The sequence below is a fragment of the Dermacentor albipictus genome, chromosome 6 (assembly GCF_038994185.2).
Source record: "Dermacentor albipictus isolate Rhodes 1998 colony chromosome 6, USDA_Dalb.pri_finalv2, whole genome shotgun sequence".
In the NCBI taxonomy this organism is placed as follows: Eukaryota; Metazoa; Arthropoda; class Arachnida; order Ixodida; family Ixodidae; genus Dermacentor; species Dermacentor albipictus.
In genome coordinates, this window is record NC_091826.1 from 51,532,142 (window position 1) to 51,547,083 (window position 14,942).

The window sequence follows — 14,942 nt, forward strand, 5'->3', positions numbered from 1 at the left end:
AGAGGTACTTCTTGCATGGTTGTTTTTCACAAGATTAGTTTTACTATTATGTGATAAGGGGTTCGGGTAATCTAACAAGAATGGTACATCAAAAGACAAGCCTTTAGGGAGAAGAGGTAATTCAAACGTGTCAACGTAGCGCATCCCTTTCTCCTAGAAAAAGCCGTTAGAAAGCTGCTCTGCGCTCAGCTTGTAGCAACATAGCGTCTGCAGTGTTCTTTTTGATTTCCTTACCCATTGCGTGTCAATTATCATGACTGAGTCGCGATCAGGAATGTTCAAAGGCATACATAGAGATAAGCACCAATATTGGCAGCTCCCTTGACAAAAGCGAAAGACGCTGATAGACAATTCGACGGAGCTACTCATTAGTCTTGTACAGAAATAACGATCCTCATTGTGTGATGCGGAGTGAAACGGACGATACTAGGTTGGTGTCTTCGAAGAAGCATCCACGAAGAAAACATGCAAGAAAGGAAGGATTGGATTGAGGAAGACTTTTCGGCGAAGAAGTCCACATGGGCAGCTGGAAAAACAGTGTGGTAGTTCAGCTCAAGTGCCTCGGCTCAGCGACGCATAAAGAAGCGAAGCGGAAGCACAATGATCAAAACTCTTCGAAGATACGGCGCCCTTCCGCCAGGATGTGAAAGATCCCAAGACTAGAAGCTGCATCAGCTGCGCAGAAACTGCAAGTTCTCTACGAATAATTTGAATAGGCGAAATATTCTAGCGGGAGAATGAGGAAGACAGCGCTGACTAGAGGTGTCTAGGCTTACAAAAGGTATAGCCTTGCAAGGTGTTTGGCCTTGAAAAAAGTGTAAACGGTGCCTAGCCTTGCAAGTGGAAGACACAAAAAGTAGAATTATTTGAGTTGTTTCAACTTATTACTAATCTACAACACTATAAAAACCATGGTTAGCACGAGAAGAGGTTTGGTAAGACTCGAAAAAAGGTGCAAGGTCCTAAGTCGGGGGTGAGATGCAGCTTTCAACTTCGCGCTCCAACTCGCACTGACGTTACGGTTCTTTACTGTGTCTGCTCAGCAGGCCTGGCTAACTTCTTTATCTCTGATCATGGCGCATGCTCAGTTCCTCGAGACACATACACTGAACCCACAAGTTTCAAGAACTATTATTGAGTCGCAACGACCTCAATACAAAAAAAGGAAACATGACGAAATCCGTGTCACTGATGTATTCACGATGGAGATTTCGGCGCAAAATGATAAAACGGTGTAATAAGGAACCTTCCAGCTTGATTTTTGCACTAGCTCAGTGGCAATGGCGTTGCGCTTCTGAGCTTGACATCATCGGTCCCTATCTCGGTGGCCACATTTAAAAGGGACTTAAATGGAAAAATGCTTGTGTATACTCAGATTCTACTGAACGTTAAAGAGCCCCTGTAGGCCCAGATTAACCCGGAGCCGCACACTGCAGCGTATCTCATAATAAAATTGTGATCCTAATTGGCATGTAAACATCCAGTATAGATTTCTGAAATGAATCTATTACTTGGAAAGTAACGAAAGTAGTTTTTAATGCTATAATTATCAGTCTAACATAAAACAGTGTTTCTTATTAGCGTCCTTTAAACATCTGTAGAAGCACGAACGACGAATATATAGCTTCATTATGCGCGGCATCTGCTTTTAGTTCAAGTAAGTAACCAACACTCCTTCTTTGATAAACCTAACCGCTACGGTTCTCTTTCTGTTTTACTGCGTTCACGCATCTTCATGGGCACTGCAAATCAATTTACCCACATTCCTTCTCATTCACACCTGTGACATAGAGGTGAATCTAGGCCCGTAAACACGTCCCTTTGGACAGCCCGATGCTGGAGCTGCAGGTCGTCGCTCTTGACGTCTTCTTCCCAATATTCTTGCGTGTTGAAAGGCGAGTGGTGTAATACCGAACATTGCCACAGCATGTGGTTCAATGTGGACCGTTCCTCGCCGTAGTCGTGGCAGCGAGGATCTAACCCGGAGTGTTGTGGCTCAGCCTGGATCGCGAAGGAAATAGCCCGTCTGCCGCATTCTCAGCACCAAGGCCTGGGGTCTGCCTACCTTCAGGGCAGGAACCGGAAACTGCCTGCGTCCCAGCTGGTAGAGAGTAGTAATGTCGAGGAAAGTAAGCCGCGGGTCCATGGTTCGGTTGATACCCTGCGAATCTGGGCCCTTCAGACCGGCGTAGTTGAGGAGACCTCGTGATATGCCGTGGGCCAGCTCACTGAGAGGTAAGGTTTTGTAAAATTCTCACATTCAAAAGTCATCCTAATCATCCAAATGTCAACCTAATGCAAAAAGTCATAGTCCTCAAGTCATAGTCATCCAAAAGTCAACCTAACGCAAAAAACCTAAAGGGACCGACTTGGAGTACTAGACAATTGTACTCGAAATGTTCACTTTGCCCACATATACCTAACATAATATGTAACAGCACAAGGCAAGGTCCGTAAACTGCAACATAAAAAAGTAATGAATTGCGTTTTATTTTATCGAGGGCAACCGCAATAAATATTCTACTTTACTGTTGCCTTGTCATCGAAAGATGCGTAAATTATCTGCGTAGGATCACTACGAAGCGATCATGGCTAAAGTGCTGCATGAGGAGGCGTCGATGACCATGCGCAAGTATGGAAGGAGGCTCCGACGCCCGTTGGCATAAAGAAGAAATCGAAAAGTGGAGGAGAAAACTAAAAAAAGAAAGATCAATACTTAGGAAGCTGTGAAAGCTGGTGCAAACACGTGTTTCGCAACAACAGGCGTAGGGCCGTCCGTATTCATTCACATTTCTGCTCTTCAAAGGCGCCGCCCTTATATCCGCACCGCTTGTTTTCCATGGTGCATTTTAACCTGGAACAGTTATTCATTTTCTATAAGCACCGAGCGGCCGTCGTAAGGTACGAGCACCGCCTAGGCGACATGCTTGCGAACAGCGCCGCAAGTGGCAGAAGTCAGAGCACCGGAATGTGGAGCAGACGACAGGATGAAGGCGCTCGCAGTGCTTCCAGTAATTGAGCACTAGGGGGTTTTAAAGCTTGACGTACCAGAAAACGAGCTTTTGTTTTTCTTCTTTTGAGAAAGGCCTCCACTTGTGCAAGGCAGCCCACATTCATGGCAGTAGGCGAAATGTAAAGTAGAAATTTAGTGCAAATTGTGGTACAACTGCACCCCGCAGAGCTCGCTGCGGCAAGCTAAGCCGTCAAGCACCAGCATTTCTATTCGATATGTTATTTTGTTGTGCACGGTAACAGTCTCGCGAGTTAGTACATGTAGACACAACAAGATAAAGAAAACATTTCACCGACGATATATAAGAAATGTATAAAACATACTATTGGCTATGTATTCATAAGACAGCTTGCTGTATGCCACTGGGTCCAAGGGATCAACGGATATATGCCGCTTTTATATAAACCTTTTCTGACATCAACTTAGGTCACTGCAAGTATCACATCCCACCTACACGGCGACGTTCACGCAATGTGTCTTTTCTTTATTCATTTTTTTTTTGCAAATGGGCATTGGCGCTGCCATTACCTGCTTTTTTCGCCTCTCAAGAAGCGTGTTATTTTCAAATGTGACTTTCAACGTCACGTTGGCGATCGTTAAGGGCCCCGTCTGGGCGATATTGAGCTAAGAGACTTTCGCTGCTAGAGAAGAGGTTCAAGGACACTACTGTCGTTTTCTCGCTCATCATAAGCCGACGAAGTGTTCGCCTAAAGACTACTAAGGTTTCTAGAGTAACTGCTACCGGTATGACCGATAACTTGTGCGCTTGTACGTGTCTATTCGGCTCCAATGGCGGTCGGCGCCGCGTATGTCTTGGGCATAAGCGATTGTATCGAATTAATGACTCTGCCCGCATATCAACACGATGATAAATTTGTAGGCATGTTTCTCATGCCGACGCGAACTACAGTCGAGCAGCTATACAACGAACATTTCTTGAACAGAATCACCTGTATAACGAATGAATAACTATTTTCTTATTCTTGTGTGAGCTGTGTGTTGCGCGATCTTTAAAATGGAGTGACCTGCACAATGAAGGATTCCGGAGACTCCAAGCACTAGGTTATAAAGCCGTTCGACACCATAACACTTGTTTGACATGACTGGCACGTATATGTCAAGCCCCACATAGTACAAGTTACAGCACTTGTGTGCGCTTTAGTTTCCTACCGGACTGAAGAATTAATTTCTTCCTTTCTTGCGACACAATCGAGAGCATGTCAGTTTGTTCCGTTCTCGCCTCGTGGCAGCGAACACTTTGGGACGCTGTGTTAAACTACACCCCACCTAAGGGGTCGGCTCTCATTCTCCAGTCATTCCCTCGTAGCAGAACACTACGAACCCTCTGCGAGACGTTGTACCGCCTTTGCGATGTGCTAAGGTTGTGCCGTTTCTTTCTGGAATAAGAAATCGCCGACGATTAGTATAGTCCCTAAAGCAAAATCTACACCCGCCTTCATTTCGCGATTTACTGGGTAGCGCGGACAATCTGTCTCGTGTGGCACAGAAAGGCTTATAATCTAGAGACTGTTGGTTTGTTATGTTTCATATATACAGTAATTTGTTTTATAAGAAGTGGTAAAAGTCTCAAGTTCACAGCTCTGCAACTCGGCAATGAGAAATGATATACCAATGCTGTGAATTGTCACTAGTAGTACTTCTAAAGCGAGCAAAATTGGTATCTTGCACATGAACCTCAAATACAGCTTTTGCAGAACCCTTTTACAAAACGGAACGAATTCACGTAAAATATGTTGCATATAAAATTCGTCCGCTTTGAGTGATATAATGAATCTAGTTTTCAGAACCGCGATATTTGCTCTTGATACAGAGTTAATAATGTGTAAGCTTAGTGCTTCTATTTCTTTAACTTCAGCATTTCTGAAAATCATTGCAGCACAATTAAAGCTCTAAATCGAAATTCCGCTGACGACGGTCACTAGAATTTAGCTTTCTCTCTCCAATGCAACAAATGTCATTAAAATCGCCTCAGTGGTTATCGCAGAAGAGCATTTCTCCATTTTACATGTATTTAAATAGGCCGCATCGGAGTTCGGCCGAGCTAAAGCTACCTCTAGAATCATCGTAGCTGATGATTGCGTCTCCTCAGCCCAGTCCGACCACCACATGCCGTTACATTCGTGGCGCCACCGCATGAAGGCGCCACCAGTCCTAACTCATCCCAGCCCCGGTGCCTATAGCGTATTCAAAGTATGGTCGCAATTAGGTGCAGCGCAGGAAACGAGAAGCTCATCCCGTTAACATCCATGACTCTCCCGTCCCGCTTATCTTTCTCTCTCTCTCTGTCTCGTAATTAGGTACCACGTAACTAATGAAATTGTTTTACTCATATATTTTTAAAGTGGTTGTTTTTTGGTTTCTTTAGACAGCACGCCAGTGATTAAGGAAGTGCTGAACGCGTACCTGAGCATTCTTGAACCTCTGGCCTAAAGCAACGTTATCCATGAGCTCAATATTGCGCGCGAGAACCTACAATGCATATATTTTTTTGCATTGTTCCGCCACCGGTAGTAAATTTCGCCTTGAAGCAAAGGTCGACAGTCCGCACGTGCGAGTCATGTGGAGATCTTCGGCGCCTATTTATAACTGTCAGGTTCCATGCAGCCCGTTACACTCATTATTCTTGTGTGTGGCTAAAATTCCAGCTGAAAGTCTCAGCATGTCCTTAGAAAGGGAAACAGTCCCTTAATCCTAGAAAATCCCCGACATAAAACTGTTTACAGCACACTGACAGCCTGCAAAACTCTTATGTAGGTCCGTAACACCGCCTCGCCATCTGGTGCCATTCGAATGAACTCGAGAGGAACGGAGATGCGCTCGTGCCACTCGTTTCTGCCCACCTACAATTCAACCACCCTGTGAAAATCGAGTGAATATAATGCAATTTATGTTGCTACCATTGTTACTGCCGGATACATATCTGAAAAGATCATGCCACTGATCAAAACTGTATGAAATATTTGGTGCTCATTAGCCATTAATAATGCTAAGAAATAATTGGCGAGAACCCAGTGTGCTAAAACTTAAAGGTTTTTTTTTTACATACAGTTGCAAAAGCTTTGTTGCAGGAGTATTCCCGTGCGCCGTGCATAATAGTATGTAAGGGCAACTTCATAGTATACAATAAGGAAAAAAACTTTTTAAATTCATGTTCTTTTCGAGAAATGATTAACGGCTACGTGATAGTTGAATATTTTGTACCTATATAGCAGATATTTGTACTTTGCACAATTTTTAGAAACGATAACGTTTGAAACATATACGCGGTGGGAAAGAGCATCAGCCAAGTAAACAAAATTATCATAATAAATTCTACCAAAAATATTAAACCAATATTACTTGTGCGATGAAAGGGAACATTGATTATTCAACGTCACAGGTCCAGAGTGATCGCAAACTTGAGTATGTTGAACACCAAAATGTACCAAATGAAAATGGCATTTAAAGAGATATTCTAACGTGACGCCGTTAATTGCTCGCAGTATTTTGATCCGAAGACATATTTACGAAAGAATTGTCGAGCACGCTGGCAATATTGGCCTAAGAGGCCTTCGCTGATGCCGAAGTAGTTTAAGAAAGCTCCTCTGATTTTCTACATAATGAAAAAACAACGAAGCATTTGTTAGAAGACTACGAAGATCGCCGGAGTCCCAGCGGTGGTTACGACCGATAACAGGTACGCTTGCCCGTGTAGTATTCGGCTCCAACAGCAATACGGCGGAGAGATACGAGTCATTCGCATAAGTCAATCCCTGATGCCAGAGGCATAGTAACACGATGTTCAAATTGTACGCATGTTTCTGTCATGTCGACGCCAACTACAGTCGACCACCTCTACAACGAACGTCTCCTAAAATGAATGACCTGTATAACGAATGAATAACTCTGTTCCTGTTCTTGTGTGAGCTGTGCGCTGGGTGACCTTTACAATGAATCGACCTGTACAACGAAGGATTCTGGAGGCCCCAAGCACTAGGTTACAAAGATGTACGACTTCATTATGCTTTTTTCACATGACTGGCACGTATACGTCCAGTTCCCCATAGTACAAGCCAGAGCACTTCAGTGCGCTCTAGCTGCCTATCGGCCGCTAGAATTAATTTCTTACTTTCTTGCCTCACGAGCGAGAATGCGTCAGTTTGTTCCAATCTCGACTAGTGACAAGGAACACTTTAGGACGCTGTGTTAAACTGCACCCCACCTTCGGGGTCGGCTCATTTCCCAGTCATTCCCTCATATTAGAATGCTACGAACCCTCTGCGAGACACTGTACAACCTTTGGGACCGGCCCAGGCGTTACCGTTTTTTTCTAGAGTAACAAATTCACCGATAGACAGACAGACAAGAAATTTTAATTGGACCTAAGGGACTACGTTGTCGTAGTCACGTGCCGTACCGGCGCCGGGGCCGGGAGACCATGATCTTCAGCCCTGTCGCAGGCCCTTTTTTTCATCGATGATTACTATACGCACAATCTATTCGCTGGCGCCGGCAATCTACCTCGTGTGGCACATTGCAAAAAGAGCGACGTGTGGCGCGACTACCTCGCTAATCGGGAGATCGCGAGAGCCAGCGCTTAGTTGAAGCACGCACGCGATTCCCAGCAGCCGCCGCAGACAGATCTCCGCTCATGCAGCGCTTTGTTTCCATATATCGTGTCGGTGGACATGCTCTCCGCATGCCATCGCTGCACAGACGACGGCGCACTACACTGGCGCCATCTTTTAGCGGTCACCGCCGCAGAGCGCTTATTGCGCGGCACAACGCGTTTCTTCTCACGCCGCTTTCGCCATAGCCACCTCCATAGCTTTCTGACTCATGGTTTGTTTGCACCGTCCTCCTCCGCTTTCCTCCTCTCGCTCTCGTGGCTATCGCAGTCTTTCATGCCTCGCTGCACTGCGTGTTCCCTGTTTCATCGTTCGCTGTGCTCGTTCGCTCGGTTACGCTGAGGCTCAACATAGGAACTGCCTAAGAGCTGCGCTCTAAAGTTATGGACAATGATAGGAGATGTACGTCTCCTTATTTTGTTTGTTTAGCTGCTTCGCCGATCGCACAAATTCCCGTTCTCTGTTCATTGAAATTGTTTTTGTCTTTGCAATGCTTCGTCATTCTTAATGTCTTAGAAACTAGCCAAATCTTCAATCACGGTTCATTTCAGACAGCTTAGCGCGACTAGAGCCATCGGTGGCGTCGTGTGTGAACATAGCGGTGCTTTTGCATTCGGTGTTGATGCACAGCAAACAGTCATGTGGCGGACGCCGCTAGACCTGGAAAGTGCGAGGAAGGAAAATTTGGCCTCAAATGAAAACTCATGCACTGATAAGACGGAAAAATAGCGAGTGCAAATCTGAGCGTTCATCTTCGTAGTCCAAGCTTCGGAGCCGTGAGAGTTCCAGATGGGAAGAAAGCCAATTCCAATAGGACACGAAGCACTTCCAATCAGTGGTTCCTTCGTTAACGTTAAAAGAGCTAGGCCGTAGCAAAACAGCATCGAGAATTTGCCGTCCTCTGCTAATGAAACACGACACGTGGAGTGCACCACTGCCACCGTCTCTTTATTTTTTGCAACACATGTGAGTACTAGTTGATCGCCGTGGAAATAAATGCAGTCAGAATGCATCACAAAGGTTCTCGCTTTCACTATGTACCACGATGCATCAGCCCGGAGTAACCAGCACTTAGTGTGCGCGAAAAGCGCGGGTGGCCATCTGGTTGCTGAACGCGCATACACAGTTTTTCAGCAGTTCCATCTGATGAGGTGGCGATGAAGAGCGATTCAAGTAAATGGCCTGAAGAGCTAGTCCGTTTCAGTAACTGCTCATGCATGCGGAAACGCGACATGTTAGACCGGATTTTGTTTCACTTGGTATTTTATTGCGGCAATGCGAAACAGAAGGAACGACGGAACATATTAAGAGGAAGCTTTAGGTCGGGTGCTCCAATCTAAATACTTGTAAAAGGAGAATTCGTTTTTGACGACAACTACTCGTCAACAAACGACAAGGTTTGTTACATATAAAAAGAAAACTTAAAATCTAGTGACACGTGGCTTCGAATTTTTTCATCTATGCAATCAATTTTTCATAAAAATGTGGCAAGAAATCGCAAATTTTCAGAAAACGAAAATATCAAGTTTTCAATTCTGTAAATGTGCAATAAAAATTACATAACAATGCTGTGAACTGAATGTAACATTTCATCTAAAGTGGACAAAATTTGTATGTTACACATGAACCCGAAAAAAATTAGCAATATGGAAATACAGCTTTTGCAGAACCCTTGTACAAAACATAATGAATCCACGTAAAATATACGGTATATTGTATTTGTCCGATTTGAATGGTCTAATGAATGCCGTTTACAGAACCGCGATATCGTCTGTTGATAGACGTATTATTTTTGTTAAGCTGGTGCTTCTATATTTCTAATTTCAGTACGTTTGAAAATTCTTACCCGCCGTGGTTGCTCAGTGGCTATGGTGTTGGGCTGCTGAGCACGAGGTCGCGGGATCGAATCCCGGCCACGGGGGCCGCATTTCGATGGGGGCGAAATGCGAAAACACCCGTGTGCTTAGATTTAGGTGCACGTTAAAGAACCCCAGGTGGTCAAAATTTCCGGAGTCCTCCACTACGGCGTGCCTCATAATCAGAAAGTGGTTTTGGCACGTAAAACCCCAAATATTATTGAAAATTCTTGTAATTAATTAAAGCTCTAAATCGAAATTCTGCTACAAACAGTCACTAGAATTAAACTTTCTCTCTAAAATACAAAAAATGTCATGAACATTTCTCCAGTGGTCATCTCAGAAGAGCGTTTCCGCGTTCGTCATGTTTTCGAATAGGCTGCGTCGGAGTTGGGCCCGCGCGAAACCTTCCACTTGAATCATCGTAGCGGGTGGCTGCATCTCCTGAGCCCAGTCCGACCATCACATGCCGTGACATTCATTGCGCCACCGCATAAAGGCGCCACTGGTCCAAACGCATCCCGCCAGCGGTCTCTATAGCTTATTCTAAGTATCCTCGCACTCAGGCGCAGGGTAGGCAACCAGAAACGCATCCAGTTGACCTCGCCAACTTGCCCAGCCCGTTTATATATATATATATATATATATATATATATATATATATATATATATATATATATATATATATAGAGAGAGAGAGAGAGAGAGAGAGAGAGAGAGAGAGATGCCTGTCTCGCAGTTATGTCCCATGTCACGAATAAGATTATATCATTCATATTTTCTCTTAACTGGTTATCTTGTCTGTTTCCACTGTGACCGAGCCAATGGCTAAAGAAGTGCTGACCGCTTACCCGAGCATTCTTAAAGCTCTGACCACAAGCCACGTGAACCATGAGCTCAATATTGCGCACGAGAAGGTACAAAGGAAATATATTTGGCACTGGTCTGCCACAGGTAATAAATTTCGCTTTGGAGGAAAGGTCGACAGCCCGCATGTGCTAGTCGGGTGGAGCTTTTCCGCGCTATTTGTGACTTTCAGGTTCCTTACAGCCTGGTACACTCAATATGTTTGCATGTGTTTGTGTGTGGGTCAAATGCCAGCTTAAAGTCTCAGCATGTCTTTAGAAACGGAAGCAGCCCCTTAATCCTAGAATATGTCCTACAAAAGCCGATTGTTGACAGTGCACTAAAAGCTAGCAAAGCTTTTATCTAGGCCCGTAAGACCGCCTCGCCATCTGGTGACGTTTGAATACATTCGAGAGGAACGGTTACATGCTCATAGCGCTCGTTTCTGCCCACCTCGAATTCTACCACCGTGTTATTACCCAATGTATACAATATAAATTATGCTGCTACCATTGTCACTGCCGGAATGATCATGCCACGGCTCAAAATTGTATAAAAGAATTGGTGCTCGTTAACCATAAATGATGCTGACTAAGAAAATATTGGCCAGAACCCAGCGTGCTAACACTTCGACGGGTTTTATTTCATAACAGTTGCCAAAGCTTTCTTGTAGGAATATTTCCTTGCGTCATGCATTATAGTATATAAGGGCAACCTTATAGTTTACGATAAGGAAAAAAAAATTTTTAATGTTCATGTTGTTTTCGAGAAGTGAATAACGGCTGCGTGAGAGTTTATATGTTGCAGCTATTTGGCAAAGATTTGTACTTTGCACAATTTTCCAGGAATAATGTCTGAAACACATATGTGGAGGGAAGGAGCATTAGCCTAGTAGTTAAAATTATCCTAATAAATTGTAAATGCAATAATAAACCAATATTTTTGGTGCGATGAAAAGAGATTATCCACGATTCAATGTCACAGGTCCAGAGTGATTGCAAACTTGAATCGGTTGTAAACCAAAATGTAGTAAACGAAAATGGCATCTAAAGGAGATATCCTTTGCGTGACGCTGTTAACTGCTCGGTGTATTTATTGCCGAAGCCATATTTAAGAAAGAATTGTCGAGCACCCCGCCTGGATGGTTTAACATTGGAAATGCTGGCCCACGCGTATAATAATTGAACCGCCAGTTATAAGCATTTTTATGAATGAACCCATTGTGTTGTCGCATATTGGCTTACTAGAGCACGCGTGTTGATATTGCCGTTAAAGGGTCGATAGGCCAAGTGAATGATTGAAACGTAGTCACGAATCTTACACTGGCGCAACAGTGAATGCAAATTTGCAGCAATAAAACATCACTTCTACAGATTTCGGCGTCAGTCGGCCTAAGCTAATTGAAGTCGCGCATAAAATGTCCCACGTGACAATTTCCACGGCAACAAAGAATGGTGCCATGCGAATGTCTCCTCGCCGCGCAGCTTCCGGGTCCACTGGTGTGACGTGTAGGCCGCATACCTCAACACAGGACTCTACACACATAACAAGCCTGCTAGAGCAAATAGCCATCTGTGCTACCTCTGTAAATGTTCCGGTGAACGGCTTTGTTCTCTGCGGGGTTACGCATCGAAACAACCAATTGCATCTAAATATCATCTCCGCAACAATTATGCACATTCCACAATTTCATTCCTTCATTAAAGCGCATAGCTATCTATCGTTCTTTCTCCTAGTTTCGTAATCCGAGTACTGCGGCCTAACGCTAGTTATCGCTAGTATCTCTAGTTATCGCCTAACGCTAGTAACGCTAGTTATCGCTTTAAGATGTTAGCGATGTCGTGCCTTAATAAAGCTATGTGAACCATCGAGTTGTTATCACTTGTCCAAGAACAATCGGGCGCAGTTGCTGTTTGCAGTGTCCTTTATGCGCGTTGAATCAATTCTCGCTATTGATTTTCACCATTCATATTATAGTTGTAGTAAGCTAAACAATATGCCACTAACGTCCACAAAAACAACCCTTCCTTTGAAACAGTAGAAAATTATTTCTTTGTGTCTCTGTTCAGCACAATATAATGAGAATCTTCTGAATGTACATCTGAAGGGTCGGCTTATTTACAGGAGCCGAGCCAAATCTGCGCCGGTGATGCTTCGGTGTTATCCGAAGTGCATGACAATATGGCGCAACACTGAGGCTGAAGGTAATTACTTTTAATGTTCAAAGAGAAAATATCAACTTGGCGCGATTACTGCTTCAGCGGCGTGGGAGAGGCTTAGAAGTTTGAGAGTGATTATGGGCCACACAAAATCCTTCAAGTTCGTGTTCAGATGCCATTACTTTTTTTGTCCAACGTTTGGGCAAATTCTTCCACCTTCTACCTGAGGTACTCCCCCTTGTGGCAAAAGGGAGGATTTTGATATTTTAGGGAATTAGTCTACATTTCATATAGGGGAGCCTTTAAATAATTCGGAGTGTACTTAAGCAGGCCGGGTTATACGGAGATGTCGTATTATGTGCAGAAAACATCTAGAGGGACTTCTCTCATGGATGTTTGTCATAACATTAGGACTACTATTACGTGATAAGGTGTTGAACTAAGATGACAATAATGGTGCATCAAAAGACAAGTCTTTAGAAAGAACGCGTACTTCAAGCTTGTCAACGTTGTATCTTGGTGTATTCGTTTCCACATTGCGAATAACAAAAAAGCAGTTAGAAATCTGCAGTGCTCTTAGCTAGCCGGTAAACAGCGTCTGCGATGTTCTTTAGGATTTCCTTACACTTTGAGTGTCAAAAATTATGACTGAGTCACGATCAGGGATGTTCAGAGGTATACATATAGATAAGCATCGAGATTGGGACCTCACTTGACAAAATGAAAAAAAGCTGACAGACAACTCGACGGAGCCACTAATCCGTCTTGCACGCAAATGACGGTGTGCTATCTCTACGAATGATTTGAATAGGCAAAATATTCAAGTGGGAGAATGAGGAAGACGGCGCTACAGGTGTCTAGCCTTGCAAAAGGCGTCTCCACTGAAGAGACACCAAAAACTAGAATTAATTGAGCGGTGTTAACTTATTAACCATGTATAACACTATGAAAGCCACGGTTAGCCCTACAAGAGGTTTGGTAAGTCTGGAAAAAAGCGCAACGTAGAAAGTCGCAGGTAAGGTGAAGCTTTCAACTTCACTCTCCAACTCACATTGACGTCACGGTTCTTGACTGTGTCGGCTCAGCAGGCCTGGCTAACTTCTTCATCTCTGATGATGGCGCATGTTTCATTTCCTCGAGAGCCGTACCACTGAACTCGCAAGTTTCAAAAACTATTATTGAGCCGCAACGACCCCAACACGAAAAAAAGGAAACACGTCGAAATCTGTGTCGCTGATGTATCCACGACGGACGTTTCGGCACAAAATGATAAAGAGGTTTAATGAAAAAACCGTGCAGCTTCGGTCCCGGTCTCGGCGGCCACATTTTAAAGTACCTAAATGCAAAAATGCTTGCATATACTCAGATTTACCTGCACGTTAAAGAGCCCATCGAGGTCTAAATTAACTCGAAGTCGCGCACTACAGCGTACATCATAATAATATGGTTTTTTTATTTGGCATGTAAACATTCATTATAATTTTTTTAAATGAATCAATTACTTAGAAAGTAGCGAAAATAGTTTTCAAAGCAATAATTATCAGTCCTAATGTTTCTTTTTAGCGTCCTCTAAACATCTGTGGGGCTCAACGCGAGAGAAGGTTAAACGTGGGGAGGGGCATATTACGTATCACGACACTGTCTAGAGGAATAAACAAGGCAAGTAAACAAAGCTCCAGCAAGGTGCCTCTGTTTTACCAAGTCATCTCATGCCCACTGAGCAGTTAAGGAATACTACATATTAGGCGTTAGGGAAAGATTGGCATATAGTGGTAAATGTCACCACTCGCTAAGAGGAAGTTGGTTTGTGGTGTTTTATGGCCAAAGCGCCAATCATGGCCAAAGGGCACTAGGCAATGTTGTAATGCATTGAACGATCCAATAATGGCAAATGGCATCGTGGTTGGTAATAACAATGTAACGCGGCTGTATAAATATATATGTATTAAAATGGTCGCAATGAGTTTCGGACGTCCTAAGAACCTAAATTTAAAGCTCTGATGGCAGGAGAGACAAAAATATATAACGCGTATAGCACTATTGCCTCCGCGAAGCCCTTAGATGGAAAGCCCTGCAGGCACGTGCTCGCAGTCGTTAAAACGGTCAATCTGAATCTTTCTTTGTCCCGCGTGGTGCCGTCTTATGGGTTCCAACTCTACAAGGACAGCCTTTCAATATTGGACGAATTCTAAGCAATCAAGCGATTATTATTCCACGTCAGCGTTACCTTGCCATAACGAATGCAATGGTGGCGTTCACAATCCCGTCTTGTGCCATCATGCGGAAATTGTAAATGCTCAAATGAACATGCCGAGATGAACGAAAATAATGACACCATATAGTGCGGGTACACATTCTACAGAACTCTTCAATGAGAAAACCGCGCTGTTTGAGTTCATGGGTGACAGGCACGATGATGTGCTTCACGTAATGAAAAAAT

The 14,942-nt window shown here is 43.9% G+C and overlaps 1 protein-coding gene across 4 annotated transcripts in view; it reads right to left on the reverse strand.

Annotated features, from left to right (window-relative positions):
• Positions 1-14,942, reverse strand: part of LOC135911386 (uncharacterized) — a 497,365-nt gene that overhangs the window by 162,767 nt on the left and 319,656 nt on the right. The window contains exon 7 of one of the 4 annotated variants that reach the window (XM_070540570.1): positions 2,120-2,228. The exons of the other annotated variants lie outside the window; for them this stretch is intronic. The gene's annotated coding sequence lies outside the window, so the exon portion shown is untranslated. Of the gene's footprint in view, positions 1-2,119; positions 2,229-14,942 lie in introns of those variants that run through there. 4 annotated transcript variants of the gene reach the window in all.